This window comes from Panthera pardus, unplaced genomic scaffold, assembly GCF_024362965.1.
Source record: "Panthera pardus isolate Hobbes unplaced genomic scaffold, ASM2436296v1 HiC_scaffold_13, whole genome shotgun sequence".
NCBI lineage: Eukaryota > Metazoa > Chordata > Mammalia > Carnivora > Felidae > Panthera > Panthera pardus.
The window spans coordinates 132,265,619-132,290,365 of NW_026526688.1; the positions used below are offsets into that span (position 1 = coordinate 132,265,619).

General features: G+C 39.8%; 1 protein-coding gene across 3 annotated transcripts in view; it reads left to right on the plus strand.

Annotated features, from left to right (window-relative positions):
• Positions 1 to 18,136: 18,136 nt before the first annotated feature.
• ABCG2 (ATP binding cassette subfamily G member 2 (Junior blood group)) overlaps positions 18,137 to 24,747 on the plus strand; it is a 120,115-nt gene continuing 113,504 nt past the window's right edge. For 2 of the 3 annotated variants that reach the window (XM_019464710.2, XM_019464761.2), the window contains exon 1: positions 18,137 to 18,244. The gene's annotated coding sequence lies outside the window, so the exon portion shown is untranslated. The remainder of the gene's footprint in view (positions 18,245 to 24,747) is intronic. The other variant, XM_053901399.1, reaches the window with a different exon arrangement.

Here is a 24,747-nt window from a genome sequence, read left to right on the forward strand (position 1 = left end):
ATGTGTAATTCAACTGTGGTGAATCTTTAAGTTGAGTGAGCAAATGAAAAGTGGTTCTGACGCACTTGCTGAATGTTAAATTTCTAATTTTTAGAACTCTTAGGCAGCTACGAGTTTCGTCTGATCATTTCTGTTCTTTCTTCATTTGAACAGATTCTTGCCTTCAAGTTCTTCAAAACTAGTAGATATTTTGACGGCTCTGCAATGTGTTAGCTGCAAGTGTTTATTTTCAATAGTTCTACCAAGGAGTAAGTGTGAAAACAGAGTTCTGTGTGACTATATTTTGTATTCTGGACCACTTGCTGGTAAATTTCACAATGGAAAAGACATTAATTCAGATAATATGGCGCTGCTAAATTGTATGCATATTTACAACAGTGCAGTTATGAATGTCAGCTGTGTCACTTAGTCTTCCCCCTTCCCCCCCAACCCCCTTCATTGCCTCTTTTTCTGTAGCTAAGAATGTTATATAGATACATAGACTACTTCTTTATATCAGAAGAGTATGCACAGGCCGAATCTTTTGGTCAAAGCCATACAAACTTAAATACTGATGGTATCCAGTATTTTGTATGAAGTTTCCATTTGTTATCTTTAACTCTGTGTTTTGTGTTTTATATGTAGTATGTTTATATCACCTTTTGTATAGAATAAGCAAGTTGGATAATTTGTCAGTAGAAATAATACCACATTGTCTGATAATATGAGAGAGATAGTGTGAGGCTTATGTCTCCTTTTTGCTTCTTTCTAAGATTCAAAGCAAAGAATAAATCTAAAACGTTAAAGCATTCTATATTTCAGCTTGCTAATGTAATTTAGGAATGTAAAACTCTACTTTATATCTGCATGTAAGTTTGCTGTTAAAATGTGAATCTCTACATGCGTGTTTGAAATTATATCTGCAGTTTATTTTGCAGACCATGTAAGTTTGTTATATGTGTGGGGGTATGTACATATGTAAATTTTGGAGTAATAGAGAATTAAAGGGAACAATCCTGCATAGCTCCTTCACCAGTGAGATTTAAATTATTAATATGTTTATCGCAAGGGCTCTTGACAGACGGAGGACAGCTTTATAGTGGAGAACAAATGGTTATTGGCAGGTGAAGAAATAGATTGAAAATGGCAGAGACATTTTATGGCAGGTAAATTATGCAGAAAACACAGAAGCAGACTAGCATGTTGAAACTGCATTGCTCTAGGTAATGTGCAAATAAAATAATAGGATGTGAGAAAAATGCTGAGTGTTAAGAATGGCGTGGAGTTTTGTTGTAGAAACCAACAACAAAAAAAAGAAACCAAGAAGGTCAAGTTGATATAGTCTATTCCTTCCACTTTGGGTTTTCATGGTTGAGTTTTTTTTCTGTCTTTATCTTTTATTTAAAGGTTTGTTAGAAGGAAGAGGGCCCAATATAAATATTCACATCTTCTCACCTTTTTGGGAATGGAAGAAAATAAATCTTGAGTTTTCCTGCATATATTAATCAGGAATTTTCTTTTGATAAAAAAGGTGACAAAGAAATATTTGAATTTTTTTTTTTTTTATTTTCAAGGAAGCTTAGTGAAAAGTAAAGAACATTACAGGAAAGAAAACAGTCTTCTGTTCATTGTCTGGGAAGTGAGGAACCAAAAGTAGGCTAAGAAAGCTGGAAGACTTTCTTGTTCTTGCTGAGTTAGGTCCCGGAACCTAAATGTAGAAGCGTCATTTAGGAGTATGGAGAACTTACGAAGTAACAAGCAGACGAAAACTCTAAAGCACAAAATGACATTCTGAAAATGTAGGTTTCATTTCTGATTTGAATTCTTCACATTACTATTCCTCTCTTTTACTTTAAAAACTGAGAGTGGGAGTGATGTTGTCAAGCTCAGAAGTCACTGATTCACCGAGGTGGATTGCCAGGTTTACAAAGAGAAATTTGTAGGGCTGTGTTGGCCTTGGTCTGGGGTGGGCTTTGCTCTGCTTTACCCAAAAAGCAGAAATCAGTCAACTTTGCTTAAGCATAAAAACATATTGGTGTTTGTTTTTCAAGCCACAATGTTAAAGTATCATTTGTAGATTATTATAATCCACAAAAGATAATAAGCTTACATGTTTTCAGCTTCTAGGCCTATTACAAGGAATTATGCAAACAGTAGTGAAAAAAAAGAACTGTTCTAACTATAGTCTTTTAGTTATAACTGTGAATTTGCTATGTGGTTATTAACATGTGGGTATAGGTATAATGCAGATTATATTAATGTAATTAAATTTAAATCCATTGTAATTTATGTTTGCCTTTCATTTATGTGTAGTACATAAATCATCTTTATAAAATGTGTTGCCAAACTATTTGCCAACATTTATTTGGCAAAATATGCTTAAAATCATTGTGATTTTTCACAAGTATAAGTTCTTAAGTACCTTGTATATTCACAAGTAAATGCAGTCCTGCTCTCTATCAACTGTTCATTTGTTGTAGATTTTTGTGTTTCTGAAGTGCTTCAAAGTCTTATGCATTTTTTTCTGAAAAAAATTAGTTTTGAAGGGATCAGTTTAGAATCTCTATACTCTACGATGTGAACTTTTCTCAAGTTCCAAAATAAAAAAAAAAAATTACTTGCAATGAAGAATTATTAGCACATAATCTAAATAGAAATTATGTTTTCAAAGTGGAATTTGATTCTTTTTTGTCTAAGAATCCTGGCAGAGAATGATTAGGCCTATGTGAACTCCTCAATATCAGAAAGGACATTTAGTTTCCTTTCTAAGAAAGGACAAGGATTTATTTCATGGTAATATGATAGTAAGAAAATGAGCCAAGGCAGGGTGAGGGGAAGGAATGGTTAAAGTTTAGCATCAAACAGTTAAATACAAACATGGGTTTGAATTTAGCATTTCATTTCAGTTGTTCACATACCCTTGTCTGTGGAAAGCGACATAAAATTTTGGTTGGATTACATTTTATTGTATTCATGAGATTCACTTATCTTGATGACCTCAGCAGAAATAAAATGTCATGTCTTTAGAAGCCAAATGTGATGACCTGCCTGTTGCTTTTGGCATCTGGAATGAGACTGACTGACTCTGGCAGCTCCCACTGGTTGTTAGATGGTTGAAATGGTCCAGTGATGGTCAACTGAGTGTTCCGGGCTGTGAAACCATGGAATTCTATCATGGTTCTACCACTGGATGCCAGTACAAAATTTAGCAGCTTAATGTGTTCTGAATTAATTTAATTTCTGCTGAAGTGCTCTTGTGTACATTGTTTTATAATTTAACCAAAGTGCTGCTTGGGTGTACTTTGTACTTTTCCCAGTGAGTTGATATGATTGCTGCTTTGACCATTCTTTTAAATGTATGTATTAGAGTAATTGTGAGCAGACTTAAATCATATATCTCAGTGTTCAAAACACCATTTTAATAAAGTATATCCATTAAGCCCTTTTTAAAATCCAAGTGTGTTTATTTGGAATCCAGACGTTCCAATATTTATTATGTGCTCCTGTGACACTGATATACAAGAGTCAATGAATGGTTGGAAATTTAGTAGACAAAATGAGGATGTTTGCAAAATTAACTTGAAGAATCTTTGAAAAAAGTGTATATATACATTTATCTGTTCAAATCTTTTTTATTTGATCTGAAACAAAATATGGCTTTTTTAGTTCCTTCTTCCAAAATATTTGTTGGTACATCAGAGGAAAATGGTCATGATCATTTTTTAATATTTTGCATGTGGTATATTTCACTGTATCATTTCTTTGTATTAAAAAAATAGAAATAGGTGTTTGTCAGTGATACTGCAGACCTCAGCATTATGCATTTAACATAAGCAATTTTCTTTTTTCTTTTTTTAATGTTTATTTATTTTAAGAGAGAGAGGAGGGGAGGTACAGAAAGAGAGGGGGACAGAGGATCTGAAGCGGGCTCTGTGCTGACAGCAGAGATCCTGATGTGGGGCTCAAACTCAGGAACTGTGAGATCATGACCTGAGCAGAAGTCAGACACTTACCCAACTGAGCCACCCAGGCACCCCGACATAAGCAATTTTCCATACCCTGTTGTTGACTGAATAGTTGCACTCCATAGGCACAAGAATTTCTTCTAGGTGGTATTCCCTGAAGGTAACTTGGTAAACTCCATGGCATTAGAGATCTATTTGTCCTGTTTTGTTCAAACTCCATACCTAGCGCTCTTTATAGGTCTTGCAATGAGGAGAAAATGTTTGTTGAATCACTGATCATTAATGTTTGTTGAATAAGTTAATGTAGTGCACTGGATTATACTTCCATTAATTTTACGTTAGTGGGGAAATAGTCATTAGATATGTTAAATATTAAGCGAAACATAGTATTTAAAAATTTTTTTAAAATATTTATTTATTTTTGAAGGAGAGAGAGACAGTGTGGGGGCGGGGTGGGGGGGACAGAAAGAGAGGGAGAATCCAAAGCAGGATCCGGGCTCTGAGCTGTCAGCACAGAGCCCAACACAGGGCTTGAACCCACAAACCGCGAGATCATGACCTGAGCCGAAGTCAGACGCTCAGCCGACTGAGCCACCCAGGCGCCCCACAAAACATAGTATTTAATGATGAAGGAATGATATCTCACCTCTTTTGGTGTGTCCTTAGACGATAGTCAGTTAAGCATTTGTATATATATGGTTCAGAGGCTTGTTCCAAACAAAAACCTAAAAGAGCAGTGCTGCATGAACGACTCTAACCTTGCTTTTTTTTTTTTTTTTTTTTTTTTTTTGGAGACTGAGAGGGGAAATGAATATTAAGGGTCTCTTTCGAATATATTATGTCACTTATTCTCCACAACAATCACACAGGGAAGCCTTTCTAATTATCCTTTTTATAGATGAGGAAATGGAGCATTTGAGTAGCTAATAATGGCAAGATCTAATTCAGACCTCTTTGACTTCAAAATCTGTGTTCCTTCTTTTCTACCCTAACCTCCTTTTATACATTAGCAAAAACAAAACCAATTCACTACTATCAAACATCCATTTTTGCAGAAGGCTCTCTGGTGGACATGAAAAAGAATTACAAGAAATGATCCAGAAATTCTAACTTAGTGGATGGATGAATACATTAGAGTTAGTAACTGAGCATATACCACAAAGATAAATTAGGGTAGAGAACTAAATTATGTCTAAGCCAAGTAAGTATAACTGGGGAGTAACTGTGAGTGAATGAACAGAATTTCTGCTTTAATCAGTACAGGATTTAGATGACTACTTATGGATATCTAATAAGTCAGTTGACCAGTGACAAGCATTTACTGAGAACCTACTTCATATATCTGTATGACAGCAGGGTGGGCCTACCAGGGCTTGCGGAAGGTAGCTGCTTGCTCATCTCCCTAGAAGAACTTTGTCAGAAGGCAGAGAAGTGAGAGAAGTGAGTTATACAAGAGCTAGTGTTCACCTGGACAGGTAAAGCAAAGATGTTTGGAGCCAAAAGAGATCTAACCAATGAAGTCGTTAAGCCTTTGCTCACATGTCAAGGGTAGGTTCTTTCAAGGACCAGGAGACCTATGTCATGTCTTAAGAAGGCAAGTGGACAAAGGCAGAACCAGTTATATATTTTGTACAAAATGAAAATGCTAGGCCCTTATTCAAAATGTGTTAAGAATTTCAAAGACAACAACACAGAACACTAAACTGAATGTGGAGCCCTTCTAAGGTTGTGCACCATGAAGCTGGCCCTGACCTGAGTGAAAATACTCAAGAGCAACATTTGCAAGTTAATGCAGAGCACAGAAAAGAAAGGAGCACATCAGTAAAGCAAGAAGAGTACCCTACAACACAAAAATGTATACCAGCTAGGACAGCACAAAGTCTTGATAGAAAACTTTTCATGATGAAAGCCAAAAGGACTAACTTTCAGTAAAGGTGCCCAGGAGTTGTCCAAGACACCTTTACTTACATTGTCTTATTTATTCCTTTCTAAAATACTGAAAGGTGAGACTAAGCTATTGCTACAGATTGGGTTCCCTAGGAAGCAGGCTCTGAGACAGAGTTCAGATTTGGAGTTTATTAGGGAATGCTCTTGGCAACAACACATGTAGCAGGGATGGGAAAGAGGCAGGGGAGAAGTTGGGCTGTGATGGGGAGAACTTTGGCCCTCCACAGGGAGCTCTGAAATTGGGATGTCCCTTTAGTGTTGCTTTGTTTTGTTTGATTTTGGCTTAACTAATGAGGCCTTTATTACTTCACAAACCAAAGCAAGGTGAGGTAGGTGACAGGTTGGTGACATTGTGAGCATCATTGGAGAACAACAATGTTTATGAAAGTGACTCTCTTCTGCAAGTGGCCAGCCGAACTGAGATAAGGTCCTTTAGGACACAACTGGGTTAGGCATGTGCCCTCATTAGAGAGAAAGGTACAGGTCCCCATGAAGCCTCAGGCTGCTCATTACATTCTCTAGAGAGAGCACAGATGTCTACTTCCCTAAATAGGTTGAGGGTGACCACCAAGATGTGGCAGGTAGAACTGAGATGACTTGTGTCACAGAAACTGGCAGTGCCAATTTTGGCAAGGGCCCCAGGCAAGTTAGGAAGTACAATACAACTGCTGGAAGCTTCCCACATATCTAGAACTTATAGGGAGATCTCCCCACTGTGTATATTCAGATGTATGAGTTTCAACTTCAGGAACATGTCTCCCTCATAAAGGTTCTCCTTCAGTGTCATTATATTGAACAAGGAGATAGCATGTTCCCATGTTTCCTGTATGTCTATGGCTTTGCTTCATGTGAACTTTCCTGTGCCCAGCGAGGTGAGACCTTCAGCTGAAGGCTTTCTCAAATTCACTGCACTCATAAAGCCTATCTGCTTTGTGAACTTTCTAGTGCTGGATCAGAGCAGACCATTGGCTGAAGACTTTCCTGTATTTGCCATGCACATGAGGCCTTTCTGTGTGGTGGTGAACTTTCTGGTGCCGAATGATGTTAGACCTTCAGCTGAAAGCTTCCTCCATTTGTTGCACTTGTGAGGCCTTTCTCTCATGGGAATTTTTTGGTGCTTAGCAAATCTGGCTCTAAAGGATTTCCCACATTCCCTACACTCATGACGCCTCTCTGCCATGCGAAGTCTTTTGTATTGAATGAAGTCACCATTACTGGTACAGAGTTTCCCATATACTCTGCACTCATAATGCCTTGCTCCAGTGTGAACTCTTTTGTACAATAAGGCTAGAGCTTTGGCCAAAGAGTTTCTCATATTTGCTGCACTTACAAGGCTTTGCTTCAGTGTGAATTCTCTGGTGTTAAAGGAAAATGAAGATGTGGGTGAAGAATTTTCCACACTGGTTGCATTTATAAGGCTTTTTTCTCCGGTGTGGGTTTCTGAAGCTTAAAGAGGTTCAATCTTCCAGGGAAGGCTTTCCCACATTCATTGCACTCCTAAAACCTTTTGAAACCACTAAAAAAATGTAAAAATGGATGGAAATTAAGATGCACACGCTAATGCTTTACTAAGACCTGACTTTGAACACTCTTTTCCCCCTATTCCTCATTCTTGGAGCCCCCCTCTCCCCTCCACTTTGTTTTTCTGTAGACTCCTTTGTTCCAAGAACTTTGTATGAATGTTGACATCTCGCTGACCTTAATGTATACTTAGTGATGAGACTTAGACGGTCCGTGCCAGCGCTAGTCATGAGACCACCTTGAAGACGTAGGGCAGGCAGCTGGGACCAGATTACTATCGAAACCGCCCAGATCCCATATTTTCCTCTAAAACCGCTCAGCCTTTTACCCCGACGGGTCTGCAGTTTTGAAGGCATTAGTCTGCTGCAGCCTCCTTTGCCTGCCGAGGAAACAAACTATTGTTCCTTTGTACCCCAAACGCTGTCTTCGTGTTCTATTTTGGCTCCGGGGCACAGAGGTCGTTTTTCCACGACAGTTTCTGCAGCGCGGAAGATGCACGCCCTCTGGCGCCTGGCTCTGAGGGGCTGCTGAGGTGGAGCCGCCGCGAGGATTGGCGGTATCTCCTACCCCGCCGGGCGCCGGGCCGCGCAGGCCAAGCAGGCGGCGGGGAGCCGCACCCGACGGCAGCCAGGGCGGCGGGCTGCGCGCTGAGCCGGCTCCCTGCGCTCCCCGCGCTCCCAGGGCGGTGGCACTGCGCCCCGCGGCCGCTCCCCGGCCCTGCGGCGCCCGAGCCTCATTTCCTTAATTCCCTTGGCATTTGCCGGACAGACAGTGGCTTTTCGACTCCTCTTTTCTCTTTTATTTCCTTTCCTAGTTCTTTCCTTCCTCTCTTTCTTTCCCGGGAGGCGGCTGGGACGAAACCTCCGCTTCAGACCTCTAACTGAAGTGGAGAGAACCGCCCCCGCATCCGCTCCAAAGCCCCTCTTTGGGCACCAGGCCTCTACAGCCCAGCACGGAGCGGTCAGCGGATGCAGACTGTTCGGAAAGAGGACACGACTGTCAGCTGTCGGCGGGGAGGCTGTCCCCTGCCTAGGGGGCTACTCGGAGAGGATGGCAGATGAGAGCTGTGGTCTGGCAGGGCGCCCAGCGGCTGGAGGAATAGGTTCTTCAGTCCTGAAGGTAGGTTCTGGAAGCATAAGGCAGCATCCACTAAGTGTCAGCAACACTAAGATAAGGCTGAAAAGATCGAGGGATTTGCCCAGGGTCCCACGGGGGTTTCTGACCAGCTCAAACCCTCATTCCCAGGAACCGTGCCCGATTCATAATTTGTTAAAATGTATGGCCTGGGTGGCTATGTTAGCGCCAATGGACACTAGTTGCGGTTTGGACAACATTCCGGATAGAGTCAATCCTTAGCTAGTCAACACCAATCAGATTCTGTCTTTAAAATCTGTATTAAGGGATGGGCGGGCTCTCTGACTGTATAAGGGGAGGAGCTAGGATCAAGCTGAGCAGGCTGGTTTTTTTTTAGATAATGTGAGTATGCAGAGAGAAGATACTTCCCCAAAGGTGCACAGGAAAGTGGAGGGAGGAGCTGCCTCCATCCCCACAGAACTTCCATTCCAAACCCATGGCTAATCTGAGAGAATTGCTATACAGACCAAAACTCCTGCATGACAAAATACAAAAAGTAACTATTTGAGGGTGCTGGCTGGGGATTCAAATCTAACCCTATTTCATCCCAGAGTCCATTATTTTGCACTGCAGAAATAATCAGCATGCATATATTAGTAATTAGATGGGGAAAAAAAATTCATAGGGAACCTGAGAATGCCACAGCTGTTTACTGGAAGCCAGGAAGAATAGAATAATGGGAAAATGTGTCAGGGCAAGAAAGAGAGGACATAGTAAAAGCACACCAGACCAAGACAAAAGTTAACCAAACTCCTATGCTACATGCCTGACTGCATTTGAGGCTCCTACTTCCCCATTTCTCATTTACTGCATTCTACCGTCTGACTCCACCACACCAATGAAACATTCATTTCAGAGGTCCACAATGACCTCCTTGGATAAATACACCGAGTCCTTGTAGCTTTTTTTTTTTTTTTTTTTAAGTTTACTTATTTTGAGAGGGAGCATGCAAGTGGGGGAGGCGCAGAGAGAGAGGGGGAGAGAGCGAGAATCCCAAGCAGGCTCCGCACTGTCAGCATGGAGCCCAATGTGGGCCTTGAACTCAACAACCACAAGATTATGACCTGTGCGAGCTGAAACCAAGTCAGATGCTTAACTGACTAAGCCACCCAGGCGCCCCCTTGTTTTTATTTTATTTGACCTCTCTTCAGCATTCAGTGTTCCTGGCTACTCCCCTGGCGTTCAGTCTCCTCTCTTAGCTTTCTTATCACCTCTTTTGTGGTTTTCCTGCAAAATGTCCTGCAGGACAAGTCTCCCCTCCTGGATAAATTAAAACTCTTCAGCATTGCATAAAAGACCCTTTCTTTGTGGTCTGTTCTCTGCTACTGCTCCAGTGTAATTTCTTCCACTTCCAATCTCCTTCCTATGTTAAGCTTTATGCAAGTGTAGGTCTATTTTTCTCTCTCTCTGTAACACATCCCCCTACTTCTTTCACAGGTAAAGTTCAAAATTCAGACATCATTTCCTCTAGGATGTTTGTTGTGGGACTCCTCCCATGTGAGTTAAGTTCCCCTTCTATTTATTCCCATGACATCCAGTACTTAACTTCTATCCTAACACTTACTACCCAATATTATAATACTGTGTTTCCTTCCCTTTCTTCACCTTTAGTTTGTGGATTCCTCAAGGGCAAGGACTTGGTCTTCCTATATAGCCCTAACGGTTATCGCTGAGTGGAACATAATAGGCCTTCAAAGAAGTTTGGAATGCATGAATGACATAATTCAAATAGGGGAGAGTTATTATCTCCTTCCTGAGCCTTATTTTAAAACTTGAGAGTACCTTCCCCTTCCCAAAAGATGAATCATGGAAAGAAGCAGGATCACTGTATTACTGAGAGGAGTGAAGTCCTCAATTTCTTCAGTTACAACCCAATTGGATAGGTGGGCTGAGCACCATTGTTTTAAGATCCTGTTCAGTCGGTGTTGGCAAGTTATGCTGGCATAGCTGAGAAAGCATGACTACAGTGCTTAAAGTGAGAAACAATTATGATGTAAGAAGATCCCAATCTAAGAGTCTTCTTAGGTGCTGCGAAGAACATCTTTCCACTGTGATGTTTCTCTGATGCTAAACCTGCTTTTAGAGATCAGATAAATGTGAGACACATTTCTAATGCCAAAGCTTAAAGCCCAACTCATGAGGGAATTCCTGCCCCAAAGTTCTTATGTAGAAACTGAGAGAAAATAGAAATCTGTTTTCTTATAAAGTTTTTTTTTTTAATGTTTATTTATTTATTTTGAGAGAGAGAGAGAGAGGGAGAACATGAGCAAGGGGGGGAGGGGGCAGAGAGAGAGGGAGAGAGAGAATCCCAAGCTGGCTCCATGCTGTCAGCACACAGGCAGACATGGGGCTCAATCCCACGAACTGTGAGACCATGACCTGAGCCAAAATCAAGAGTCAGATGCTCAACTGACTGAGCCACCCAGGTGCCCCAAGAATCCATTTTTGTTTTGTTTTGTTTTGTTTTTTGTTTTTTAATCTAACCCTCTTGTTTTCAAGATTACACAGTTTGTTAGATGCCAAACCAGGAACTGGCTTCCAGGCCATACCCCAGAGGTTGCTGTGTAGTTCTTTGGGGACAGGGGACAGGTAATTTTACTCAGGCATAGACAGACACACAGTGGGTACTCAATCTGTTGAATGAAGGAGGGAATGAATGAATGTGCTCTATCATAGTGGTGTAGATGTAAGGGAAGGGCACTGTCATTTCTCCAAAGATGGGAAAATTTAAAAGTTTGGGGGGGACACAAATATTTATTTCAAAAGTAAACTTTATCAAAACAAAGGACGAAAAAATGTTTTGGATGTCAAAAAGGTCTATGTTGCTGAATAATTTGTCACTAATTTCAAAGGATCATGGAGGGGCGCCTAGGCGGCTCAGTCGGTTGGGTGTCCGACTTTGGCCCAGGTCATGATCTCGCAGTCTGTGAGTTCAAGCCCCGCATCGGGCTCTGTGCTGACAGCTCGGAGCCTGGAGCCTGCTTCAGATTCTGTGTCTCCCTCTCTCTCTGCCCCTCCCCTGCTCATGCTCTGTCTCTCTCTCTCTGTCAAAAATAAGTAAACATTAAAAAAAAAATTAAAAAAAAAAAGGATGATGGAAAATCATCTTCTGAAATGTTGACATGTCTGCATAAGAAGCATAGGGGCAAAATGCTTGAGTGTGAAGTCCCAGTTGCCTGAATCCTGCCCTCTTCACCTACATAACTGAGCAGGTTATTTAACCCATGCTATGAATCAGTTTCCTCATTTGCAAAATGGGGCTAATAACAGCACATCAGGTTGTCATGAAACAGTGAAATACACACAACCTACACAGTCATATGCCCATTTTCTGCCACTAGTTCCCGTCTATCTAGATGTTAGTTTTGCTTTTGGTAAATGTTTTCTTTCTATGGTTTTTTCCCCTTCCCCTGGTGTGCCTTTCTTTTCCTTTCACTAACCTTCTACTTTTTCTCTCTTTTCATTTATTTCCCTCTCTGCCTGACTGAATTTCTTCTTCATATTCTTTTTTACAAAAAAATTTTTATTTATTTTAAGAGAGAGAGAGAGGGAGTGCAGAGGAGGGGCAAAGAGAAGGAGAGAGAGAATCCTAAGTAGTCTCTGCACTCTCAGCGCGAGGGCCATGAACCGCGAGATCATGATGTGAGCCAAAGTCAAGAGTTGGACACTCAACCAACTGAGCCACCCAAGGGCCCCTATCTTTAATATTCTAATACCTCTTCCTCACTTAAAAAATGACTGATGGTATGAACTTTAGTATATCTACAGAACAAGAAACTTAATAATAACTGTTAAAACCCTGTTTTCTTTTTTCCAAACGAATTTTTGATATCTGCCATGATCATGCATCTTTTTTTTTTTTTAACATTTTAAAGTCAGTGAATACATTTACGTTATTTTAGTTCTGTTTTTCTTCACCTCACATAACTTTATGTGGAAGGGGATCAGGATATGCCACTTTGACATAAGGATTATTTTGAGTTGAAGAAAACTGAAAATCAACAGATGTAGAAAGAAGCCTTCTTGGTGCCTCCTGTATTGCATTAAAAGCAGAAACTTCTTAGAAATGAGGCTGTCATAAATCCCTCTCCAGGATGGGTCTACTCCTAGAAGAGAGACCAAGAGTAATCCTGCCATAAATCAAATCCTTCGTGGCCATGAAGAAGATGGAAATGACCACTCACACATTCATAGACAAATATTATCACAAACTTTTTAATCTCCAGTTTGTTCTTCTAAAAACCCATTTGTCTTTCCTAAAGAAACTTATTTATTCTTCCCAAAGAGGTCTTTTTTCCACTCTCCTCATTCCCCTACCAAGTTCAATAGAAAAATTTCTAACTTTAACCATTTAGCTTCTAGTTACTTCCATATGAATAACCTTTTTTCTCCTGTTAATCTGTCATTTGTCAGTATAGTTTGCAGGTCCCCAGGAACTATAGCTTAGAGGGAAGCAAAAGGTTTTCTTCCCCAGACAGTTCATATGCCATGTGTTAATGTAGACCATCTACTTGTTAACTTTTGTTGATTGTGATATCATATACTATAGTTTATGCTGCGTTCCCCTCTTGTGGGGCACATTGTTTCTAATTTTTGCTGTTTCAAACTCTCCTTCCCTTATGCCACTTTCCCTTGCCTTCTCTGCCACAGCAGATCTATACAAATGCACAAATGCATGATTATGTAAAATATATATAAAATGTACTATATTTTGTGTCTAGATCTTCAGCCTTGTGAAGAAAAGGAAGAACCAGGCAGTGTTGCCATCTAGAGAGTCTCTCTTCTCTAGGGAACTGATCTAGACACCAATCATAAACTTTATTGTACCTTGAATTCTCAGATTCTGAATGTTTATTAACAGCACAAATGTACCAGGCAATAAAGAGAGGTGGGGTCAGTCTGCCAAATAAAAATACTTCCTTTGATGTGAGCTTTCCTCTCTTAGAGCTTCTTGTGTCACCAGTTCAGTACATAACAAGTATGAAGAGTTAACAAAGACAATTTGTCATAGTTACTAACTTTCTAGTGTGCTGTTTGGCTTTTAAAATTTGGAAGCAGCCACCGAGGCAGATTTGGCATTTCGAGATTCTGCTACAAGTGTAATTTTATTTTTTCTAATGTTTATATATTTATTTTTGAGAGAGAGAGAGAGAGAGAGAGAGAGAGAGAGAGAGAGCGCTTGGACAAGTAGAGGAGGGACAGAGAGAGAGGGAGACACAGAATCCGAAGCAGGCTCCAGGCTCCAAGCGGTCAGCACAGAACCTGATGCGGGACTTGAACTCACCAACCGCAAGATCATGACCTGAGCTGTAGTTGGACACTTAACCGACTGAGCCACCCAGGTGCCCCAAGTATGATTTTATTTTGGGTGATGTTTATAGGCTCAGTTTATATTGTCATTTGTTTTATAATGCTGATTATAAAGCCTTAGTTAAATAATACTATGTGAACAGAACCATGCTGTTAGACTACAAAAGCCCCAAATGAGGTCCTTAACTCTCAGAAGCTTATAATTGATGAAATGAGAAACCAAAGCTGTGAGTTCTGAGGAACTTGTAAATAATCATTTTGAGCCTTGATAATAAAGATATGGAACATAGAATTTTTGACTCTTAATAAACAGTTGCTAAGTCTTGGTTTACTTGTAAGCCTTAAAGGAAATTTGGAGCAACTGTTCCATACCCTAGAACATAGGGATAGATTATCACAAATTTCTCTGGATTCATTCTACAGAGTTCTGAAGACTCCATTACAAACCAGTAGCTAGAAAACAAAAAGTTTGGGATACTAGAAAAGGCCCTTTCATGATTTCCAATGGCTAAGCTAAGAAGTGGTCTCTGTTACTGCCTCTCAGACCCCTGAGAAATGGTTAAAGACAAGAAAAAATAGGACTGGCAAAATATTTATCTGGGACCGCCTTCCTTACTTCCATCCCTTGGTAACTTGGAGTGGATTCCTCTCCAAGGAATCCACTGACTCTGATAAGAATCATCTGTGTATGTAAAAGACTTCTGTTCTTTGAAGCAGGGATGGTGCTGGCTGCTTTCAACCTTTCCCTCTTTCCAGTTCTAAGGACTTCGGTCAACCTGCTTAAACAAGATTGGGGATTAAATTGCACCTACATTCTTATAGATATACACTTTTTGAAAGAAATGAAGAATTAATAAACATGATTTTTGCCACAACTTGTCACCTTTGGCACAGTGTTGCCCTTATAAGAAATACTTGCCCTCTGTCTCCGTAAAGAAATAGCTGGTGATTTCACAGAGGTTCTAGGAACTGTCAGTTTACTCCTAGTTGACTGCAAAATAATACACATAGTTAGATAGTGTGGTAAGTCAATGGAAGGACTTCCATTCAGTAAGTTTCTGTCTCCTGTGTTCTATCTTATTTAGCTTGGAGCCAGCGATTTTCAAATCTTGTTCCACAGAACCCAGGAGGGCCTCAGGCATTTTATTCTAAGTTTTTAGAAGTTGGTTTTTTTGTTTGAGATTGGTGGTTATCTTTGATTCTTAAGCATATACAAAAAATACATGAATATATTCTTGTGAAAATTTGTGACTTTATTAAGTACACTTTATCAAGCCTCTGTCCAGTGGTATACTTGACACAATTCTGGGGACTAAGGATTTTTTTTATGAACAAAGCAAATAAAAATCCATGCCCTCATAGAGCTTACATGCTAGTGGAAGGAGAAAAGCAAACATAATTAATAGGGAAATTACATGTTAAAAGGTGATAAGTGCTATCATCAAAAATAAGATGAGGCAGATCAAGAATGCTAGCAGGGGCGCCTGAGTGGCTCAGTCAGTTAAGCTTCTGACTGACTCTTGATTTCGGCTCAGGTCATGATCTCACAGTTCATAAAATTGAGCCCTATATCAGGCTCCTTGCTGACAGTGTGGAACCTTCTTGAGATTCTCTCTCTCTCTCTCTCTCTCTCTCTCTCAAAATAAATTAAAGAAAAAAAAGGAATTGCAATTTTAAGTTAGGAGGTCAGGGCAGGCCTAATTGAGAAGTTACCATTTGAAGAAAAGCTTGAAGGGAATGAAGGAATGAGCCATATATATAATAGGGGAAGAGCATCCTGGGCAAAGGGAACAGGAAATGCAAAGACTCTGAGATGGGTCAGTGTATGTGTATTTGAGGTACTGCAAGGAGATAGGTCTGGCTATATTACAGCTAGCAAAGGGAAAATGAGATCAGAAAAGTAGAGGTGGGAGATACAGATTGTAAAGGTCTTTGGCTTTTACTCTAAGAGAAATAAGAAAGTATGAATACACATTAAACAACAGAGATGTATGTTGTCAACAAAGCATCCCCACCTCCTAATCCCATACTGCCCAGAGATTGCTGCCATTTTGGGTCATGATTCTCTAGAAGTTGTTTTTTTGTTTTTGTTTTTGTTTTTTTAATAAAAAACCCACATAAGCGTGCCTGGGTGGCTCAGTCAGTTAAACGCCAGACTTCGGCTCAGGTCATGATCTCACGGTTTGTGGGTTGGAACTCCACATCAGGCTCTGTGCAACAAGCTCAGAGCCTGGAGCCTGCTTCAGATTCTGTGTCTCCCTCTCTCTCTCTGCCCCTCCCTTGCTCGCACTCTGTCTCTCTCTCTCAAAAATAAACATTAAAAAAAAAAACCATGTAAGTTTTTTTATATGGGTACCTATAAAAACATGTAATTTTGTTTTGTGAGGATGTGCATGTGTTTTAACATTTTGTATGTCCTGTGTTAATTAGCAATTTGCTTTTTACAATTAATTTATTTTGGAGGTCTTTCTTTGTCAAGACAATACATTTATTTCTACCTCATTCTTTTAAACTGTTGAATACTCCATTGTATGCCTGCGCTACATTTTATTTAACCATATCCTTTCTGGTAAACAACTTGATGCTAATTTCTTTCCTTCTTTCCTTCTTTCCTCCCTCCCTTCCTCTTTTGACCTCTCTCTTCCTGCTACCTTCCTTCCTTTTCTTTTTCTCCTTTCCTTATTGAATTACTATTGTCTTAATAGTATATTTAATAACATAAAATTACATTACATGAAACATGGGAGAAAACTTTAAAATGAAAATTTGTGTTCCCTTTTGTCAAAAAAGCAATATGAATTTCCTAAATTGAGATCACTTAGATCTGCCTCAGTGGAAAAGAAGCTTCAGTGACTTCTTAAGCAAGGATTTATCTAACGTTTATTGCTCTGTAATAAGGGGAAATCATGAGAGCTTGAGTCCAGTTACTCTGAGCCTTGCTAAGAGTTCACTGGGTCACCTTAGCCAAGTTGACCATAGGTCTGTATCAGTGGGAAGTGAAGATCCAGGGTCCACAGTCTATGCTGGGTTGTCTCTTCTCCCCTCGATACCACCTGAACCAATATGGAATTCAGCCAGCTTGGCTGTTATAGGTCATGTGTGTTAGTCTTTTCTACACAAACTTGATGTCAGTTCCTGGAGTACAGGGACCATGTCTTACATTCCATTTTTTTCCCCAACAGTGCCTAGCTGATTCTTAGAATCATCATTACTTATTTTTAATATGTATTTAAATTATCCTTAAAATTGTATTTGCAAAGTTAGCTCTATTTGGTTTAGAATAAACCTTGCAATAAAATTTCAGCCATGTCTATGGATTTATCAGCATTTCTTTTAAACGTACCATTGATGAGGAAGTTTGTAATTTTGCACTACTTTTTACCTTTAGGCCTTGCCCATATACAATCGCATCACTAGTATAATGCACACATGCTTTGCTTAATTATATTCCAGACAAGATATCTCTGCTTTGCCATGCTTACAACACAGCAAAATGGTCAACTGTGCAAATGTCCTATTATTTCACTTGACATCATCATGTTTTCAGAATACAAAATGCCTATCTAATATGGTCTTACCTTCCTATTTTATTTCTGGCTTAGAAAAGGAGAACATTAGCAGGCTAGCGTGTTCTAAATATAGCCTCTGTCTCCTCTTCGGATCTCTGGTGGGTCTTTGCCCTGAAACGTAACACTGTCTTTGCTTTGTTTTCTTTCACTTCCTTTCAAATCTGTTGTCTTCCTGCTTGTACTTTTTTGCCAGAAGGCAGGGCCTATGAGAGGAGACCCCCCCGATTTCGTCAGAGCTGGCAAAAGACAGGAAGTTTACACAGAGCAAAACTATTTGCTAGGATTGGTTTTGACCCTTCCTCAAGTTGTTGCTTGTGTCAGAGATACTGTTGTCAGGATTCTGTCGTGCAAAGAGAAAGATAAAAATATCTTTCTGACTCGTGCATTTTCTCCCTTTCCCATCCTCTTGCCAGGAACGCTGGAAATGGATCCCAGGCTGATTGGAGGCATTAGGTCATCAGTTTGAATCCCAGTGGTCGAGAAAGAAATGTGGGTAATAACTAGCTGATGGTGGAGAAGAAAGGAACTCAAGGAGGTATGAGAACCGTTCATTTTACCCTGGACATTTCCTCAAGGCTAGTTTTTCTGGAAAGCCTCCGTCTTCCTGGTTGTTGCAGGACCTGGCTGAGGAACTGTTCCATTTCCTCTCTGATTCTTTCTCTTGCCTCCTGAGGACTGGCAAAGGGAAGGTCCTGGAACTTTAAAGAGCTGCAGTGTCTATGGGAGAACCTGTAAGGAGAGAAGTCTTCTCAGTATCACCACTTCCTCTCTACCAAGGCTCGGGCTGCTTTCCTTTGAGCATCACACATCAAAAGTGAAGTGAGTCATCTGTTTTTAATTTTTCAAGTGTTCAAACTAAGTAGAGAATCTTGGTTCTATTTTTGTATGGGCTTTAACAAATTCGTCACATAAACCAGTACTTCTCATACTTTAACGTGAATATGAATCACCTGGACATTTAGTTAAAAAGCAGAGTTCTGTGGGTCTGGTTTGAGCCTGAGACCCTGCATTTCTGCAGGCTTGCAGGCAACCTCAGATCTGCTGGTTCATGGACCATGCCTTGAGTAACAAGGCCTTAAATCCTCTAGGCTTTTTGCTTTTTGGGGGAAAAGGATTGGGGGATGCTGGTGGAATGAAGGGACTTAACCCAGTACATGATTCATGTAGAGCACCTGAAAAGAAAATCAGTCACCTTCCCTGCCCTGGTTGTACCTGCTTGAGCAGACTGTCTCTAGAATTTGGGGTTTCTGTTAAACAGGTTCTAGATGTGGGAAGCAAAGTCACCCCAAGTGAGAGAGAATGTTGGGCTGCTCCTTACACTGCATGGGTCACATTCAGCAGAGCCAGAAATCTTTAAGTGTTGTAATTTTTGGGATTAAGTGTCCATGTCATGCCTCAACCAGTATAGCTACTGGTCACTTTGAACATTTCAGCTTCAATTAAAAATTATGCGTTCTTGAAAAATAACTGGTGTCCCTACCACCTACCATTTTGAGGTGAAGAGTGTAAGATACAGGAATCTATTACATGGTTTAAAGTCAGTTCGAGTAAGGAATATAATTAATAGGTTTTGTTTTCTTATGAGAGGCCTTTAAACTCTCCCAATAGTAGCTCCATCTTAAGTGATTCACATTTATCTGAAAGTCACTTTTAATCCAAGAGACAATCCAAAAGGAAAAAAATCCAAAGGAAAAAAATCCAAAAAAAAAAAGATTGGAAGTGTACCTATTCTGTCCCTAGTTGAAGGGAGAAAATAGCAATGGGAGAAAAGAAGGGGGAAAGAAAAGAGAGTGGTGGCCTGGGATATCCTAGCTTTGCAAAATGAATAAAAGAAACCCACCCTAGATATCAAATTCTTACCCACACATGCATGAGAGTCCTTCCAGAATGGTAGCTTGTGTCTTCCTCAGCCAGAGAAATGTGCTAGAAGCAGAATAAGTAAATATAAATTTTGTTGTTTTGATGAATGAACATGCTGAAACTATTTGTCATTAAGTTGAGGATTATGCAATGGAATCAAAGTTCAGAGGAATAGACAGGCCTGGTGAAGCCCAGGATGAACCCATTCAACCATCCAGAAAGGGGAGAATTGCTTCTGTTTGAAATAAACTTCAAATAACATTTCTTTCTATTATGGAGTATAACCAGAGGTGATATTTAAAATTTTAACAACCTGAGAGGCACAAACATTGACCAATCAGAACAGAAGCTACTGTAAACAGCCCATATAATAGCAAATGCTAGGCCGTAAGAATGCACAGGACTGAATATTGGCCTAAGCTATTACAGGTTTTAATGAAATATTTATGGGAGGAGAAATTATAAAGCTACTGATGAGTTCAGAGATATATAATGATATTCCTACTACCATCTGCCAATACTCTGGCCCCATTTTCTCAGTGAGGACACTTCTCTCTTTTCCTGTCTTGTCAAGGCCAGAGCAACCCCTCATTTCAGCTGTGTATCTCGTACAACCTACACTAAAGAGAATTCTCTTAAGTCACTGCAAGACTCGAACTCCTATCCACTTCCTGAGTAGCAGGGAAGATGCATCTATTCTATTGTAATGAGTTGCAGCAGAAAATGAACCACGTTATCCTTCCATACAAAGCATTGTCACATACATTATCTCACTTGATTTTCACAAACATCATGGGGTATAGGTCAAGGGGATTACTATTTTACCCTGACAGTTAAGAAATTGAGGCTCTGGTTAAGCAATTGCTAAAAGACACACAGCAGGTTAGTAGGTGTGTGGATTTGACCTGGGCCTGATTGCTTGAAGTTCAGGTTTATCATGTACTTTTACTCATCCTTTCAAGCATCCTCTCAGGACCTTTGACAACCTATATTGTTCTGTAGTAGGATCTTTTTTTTATGACATAATTTGAAAGCTTTGTACATTAAAAAGAATTTGCTTTCTACTTCTTTTGTCAAAATTATTCTCATGTTTGTCTTAAGCTTTGCCTCCATTAAGGCCTTTACTGCACAGGAATAAATGTTTTAGAGCAGTGAATCTCAAACTTTGTCATGCTTAAAAATCACCTGGGGAGCCTGCTAAAACTCAGATTCCTGGGCCCTACCTCCAGAGACTCTGACTCAGTGGGTCCGGGGTCAGGCCTGAGAATTTGCACTTCTAATAAGTTTCCAGATGAACCTAATGCTGCTAGCCAGAGACCATGCTTTTAGACTATGGGCACAGCTTCAGTATTTTTTTATTTTATTTTATTTTATTTTATTTTATTTTATTTTATTTTATCTTTTAATTTTTTTTAAGATTCTGTTTTTAAGTAATCTCTACACCCATCATGGGGCTCGAACTCACAATGCCAAGATCAAGAGTTGCATGCTCTACCGACTGAACCAGCCAGGCACCCCTTCAGTAGGTATTTTAATATATATTTTTTAATGTTTATTTATTTTTGAAGGAGAGAGAGACAGAGAGTGAGCGGGGGAGGAGCAGAGAGAGAGGGAGACACAGAGTCCAAGGCAGGCTCCAGGCTCTGAGCTGTCAGCACAGAGCCTGATGGGGGACTCGAGCCCACAAACCATGACCTGAGCCGAAGTCGGATGTTCAAAAGACTGAGCCACCCAGGTGCCGCAGTCAGTATTTTAAAATAACATCTTCATGGTTTAGTGAGGGAGCTTAATGTGCTTAATAGCACAGATTATAGAGCCAGAATTCCTGAGTCTGAATATTGATGCCCTCACTTATACAAGCTGTGTAATTCTGGGGAAGTTAACCCTTCTGTGCCTCAGTTTCCTAATCTGTAAAATGGAGACAATGACACTACTACCTTAGAAGAGAGTTGTGAGGATTAAATGGCTTAGCAGTGCCAGGCTCTCTCTATACAAATTTGTTCTTTTATTACTAAGTCTTGCTCAATTCATAATTATACTTTACAATGGAAACAAGAGCAACAAGAATTCACACACATATCAGACGTTCTTTGATGTAGATGTTACCCATGACTTAATCATGAGCCAAACGTGCTCTTATGTTATTTGTGTGAGTCGATGTCCCAGGCTGTCAGTTAGCACTTCCCACCAAGGGGAGAGAGAGCAGACAATGCTGAGAAGTTGGGAAGAGCTTGGTCATTCAGGGCCTTTTGTGTCATCCTCAGGATTTGGACTTAACTCTAATAGTGATGAAAGCCATCAATATAGTTTGAAGGTGGGGAGTACAATCATAATTACATTTTAGGAGTTTAATGCTGCAGTTTGGAGGGTAGTTTGGAAGATGGTGAGGCTACAGGCAGAGGCTGTTTGAATGGACTGTTTGTGATCATCCTGGAGAGAATTAATAAAGGCTTGAACCAAAGCAGTAGGGTAAACTCAGAGCAGCTCCCATGGTTCAGGTGATGGAATGGAGCATATGTCATGAATCAGAAAGGAAATTTGATCTGTACTAAAACTCCTTAGCTTACACCTCTTCCCTATATTGAAACCCCTTGAGGTTGAGGACTGAGCCTAACTCCTATGTAGTCCCAGCCTCTGGCTCCCAGTAGGCCCCTGATAGATGTTTGGTGAGTGAATGGGTGAGGGAGAACAATCAAATCCTCTTGTGGTCTATAGGTTTCTGTGATCTGGCTCTTACTTATCTCTCCAATCTCACCTTTCTCCTCTCTCACCTTTATTCTGGTCACACTTGCCTTCCTTTGGACCTTTGAAAATGGTCCAACTGTGGCCTCCAGCCCAGAGTGTCAAACTGCTGCCTTTGGGGCAAATCTGTCCTGCCACCTGTTACTATAGATACAATTTTATTGGAACACACTTGCGACCCTTTGAGTGCGTCTTGTTTATGGCTACTTTAGTGTTATAATAGCAGGGTAGAGTAATTATGACAGAGACCACATGGCCTGTGAAGCCCCAGATATTTGCTATCTGGCCCTTTACAGAAAAAGTTTACTGATCCCTACTCTAGTTCTTTGAAATTGCTGTGACCTCTGATTTAAAACTCTAACCTCGACAAAACGACATTAATCAAAAAACTGTGGTACTGACATAAAGAAGAACATACAGACCAATGAAATAGAGTGGAGAGCCCCCAGATAAGCTCTAATGTGTGTGCACAAACGATTTCTGACAAGGGTGTCAAGACCATTCAATGTGGAAAAGACAGTCTTTTGGAAAAAATGGTGCTAAGAAAATTGGACATCCACGTGCAAAAGGACTGTCAGACCCTTATCTTGCACCATAGAAAAAATTAAGTCAAATGAACCACATGCCTAGACATGAAAGTAAAGAGTACAAAACTCTTAGATGAAAACATAGGAGAAAAGCTTCATGATGCTGGATTTGGCAGCGATTTCTTGGAAATGATACCAAAGCACGAGCAACAAAAGAAAAACTAGATAAATTGGACTTCTTCAAAATTAAAAACTTCTGTGTATCAAAGGACATTACTAAAGTAAAAAGACAACCCACATAATGGCAGAAAATATTTTCAAATCATCTAATAAGGAGTTAATAATGTAGAATATATAAAGAATTCCTACAACTTAACAACAAAAGCCAAATGACCCAATTAAAAAAGGGTGAAGGACTTGAACAGACATTTCTCCAAAGACGATATACAAATGGCCAATAAGCACACGAAAAGATGCTTAGCATTACTAATCACTAAGGAAATATAAATCAAAACCACAGTGAGATACCACTTCATACTCAATAGATAGCCATAATAATAATAATATAATAAAAGGCACAAAACAAGAGCTGGTATGGATCTGAAGAAACTGCAACCTTTGTGCTTTGCTGGAAGGAATGTAAAACAGTGTTAGCTGCTATGGAAAACAGTTTAGCAGTTCCTCAAAAAATTAAACATACAATTACCATATGATCACTTCTGGGTATACACTAAAAGAATTAAAAGCAGGCACTCAAATAGACATTTTATACTTCTATTCATAGCAACATTATTCACAAAAGCACAAAGATGAACACCAGAAGAATACCACAAATGTGGTATAAATTTACAATGGAATAGTCATCTTAAAAGTTCTGACACATGGATGAAACTTGGTGATATTACGCTAAGTGAAATATGCTGGTCATCAAAGGACAAACACTGTATGATTATACTTATATGAGGTACCTAATAGGAGTTGAATTCATAGAAACAGAAAAGAGAATAGTGGTTGCCACTGGGGCCACTGGGGAGTGAGGAGTTATTGATTAGCGTGTGCAGAGTTTCAGTTTGGGGAAATGAGAGAAGTTCTGGAGATGGGTGGTGGTAATGGATGCACAACAATGTTAATGTACTTAATGTCACAAAACTCTACTCCTAAAAAATGGTAAATTTGGGGGTGCCTGGGTGGCTCAGTCAGTTAAGCGTCCGACTTCAGCTCAGGTCATGATCTCACAGTTTGTGAGTTCAAGCCCCACATCGGGCTCCTCATTGAGAGTGTGGAGTCTGCTTGGGATTCTCTCCCTTTCCCTGTCTCTCTGCCCCTCCCCTACTTGTGCTCTCTGTCAAAATAAAATAAACTTTAAAAATGGTAAATTTTATGTTATAGATATTTTACCACAGTGCATGGCTGGTTCTTATTCAGTTTTCAGCTTAAAAAGTGGTATTTCTTCAAGGAGGACTCCCATTACTCTTTGTAACTTCCTTGTATCACATATCACTCTCTGAAGTGACTATATATATATTTGATCATCTGTCTTCATAGAATGTAAGCTTCCTGAGGATAGGGTCTTTGTCTAAGTCAAAGCTATATCCTAACACTTAGTTCTTGGCACATCATAGATGCCCAGTAAATATTTGTGGAATAAACTACAGTATACTCTTGAACATCATGAGTTTGAACTGTGGGAGTTTACTTATACATGGAATTTTTGGATAAATATATTGGAAAATTTTTGGAGATTTGTAACAATTCGAAAAAAACTCATAGATGAACTGCATTGCCTATATATATCAAAAAATAAAGAAGTTAGATACGTCATGAAAGCATAAAATATACGTAGATACTATTTTGTCACTTACTACCATAAAATATACACAAATGTATTATAAAAGGTTAAAATTTATCAAAACTGATGCACACAAATGCAGACCATACATGGTGCCGTTTACGGTCAAAAGAAATGTAACCAAATGCGAAGATGCAGGATTAAATCATAACTATGTAAAATTAACTGTAGCACATACTATACTATGCAAGAATTTTGTATCCATCTCTCCTAGCTGTGATGGTGAGCTTAAGTGTTGCCAGTATCCACTTCGAATGCTGTTCGTGATGATGGTCTTCATATGACTGGGTTTTCTCTCCAGTATATTGTGAATCACAGTAAAATGTTTTCTCTTGAGGTTCTTG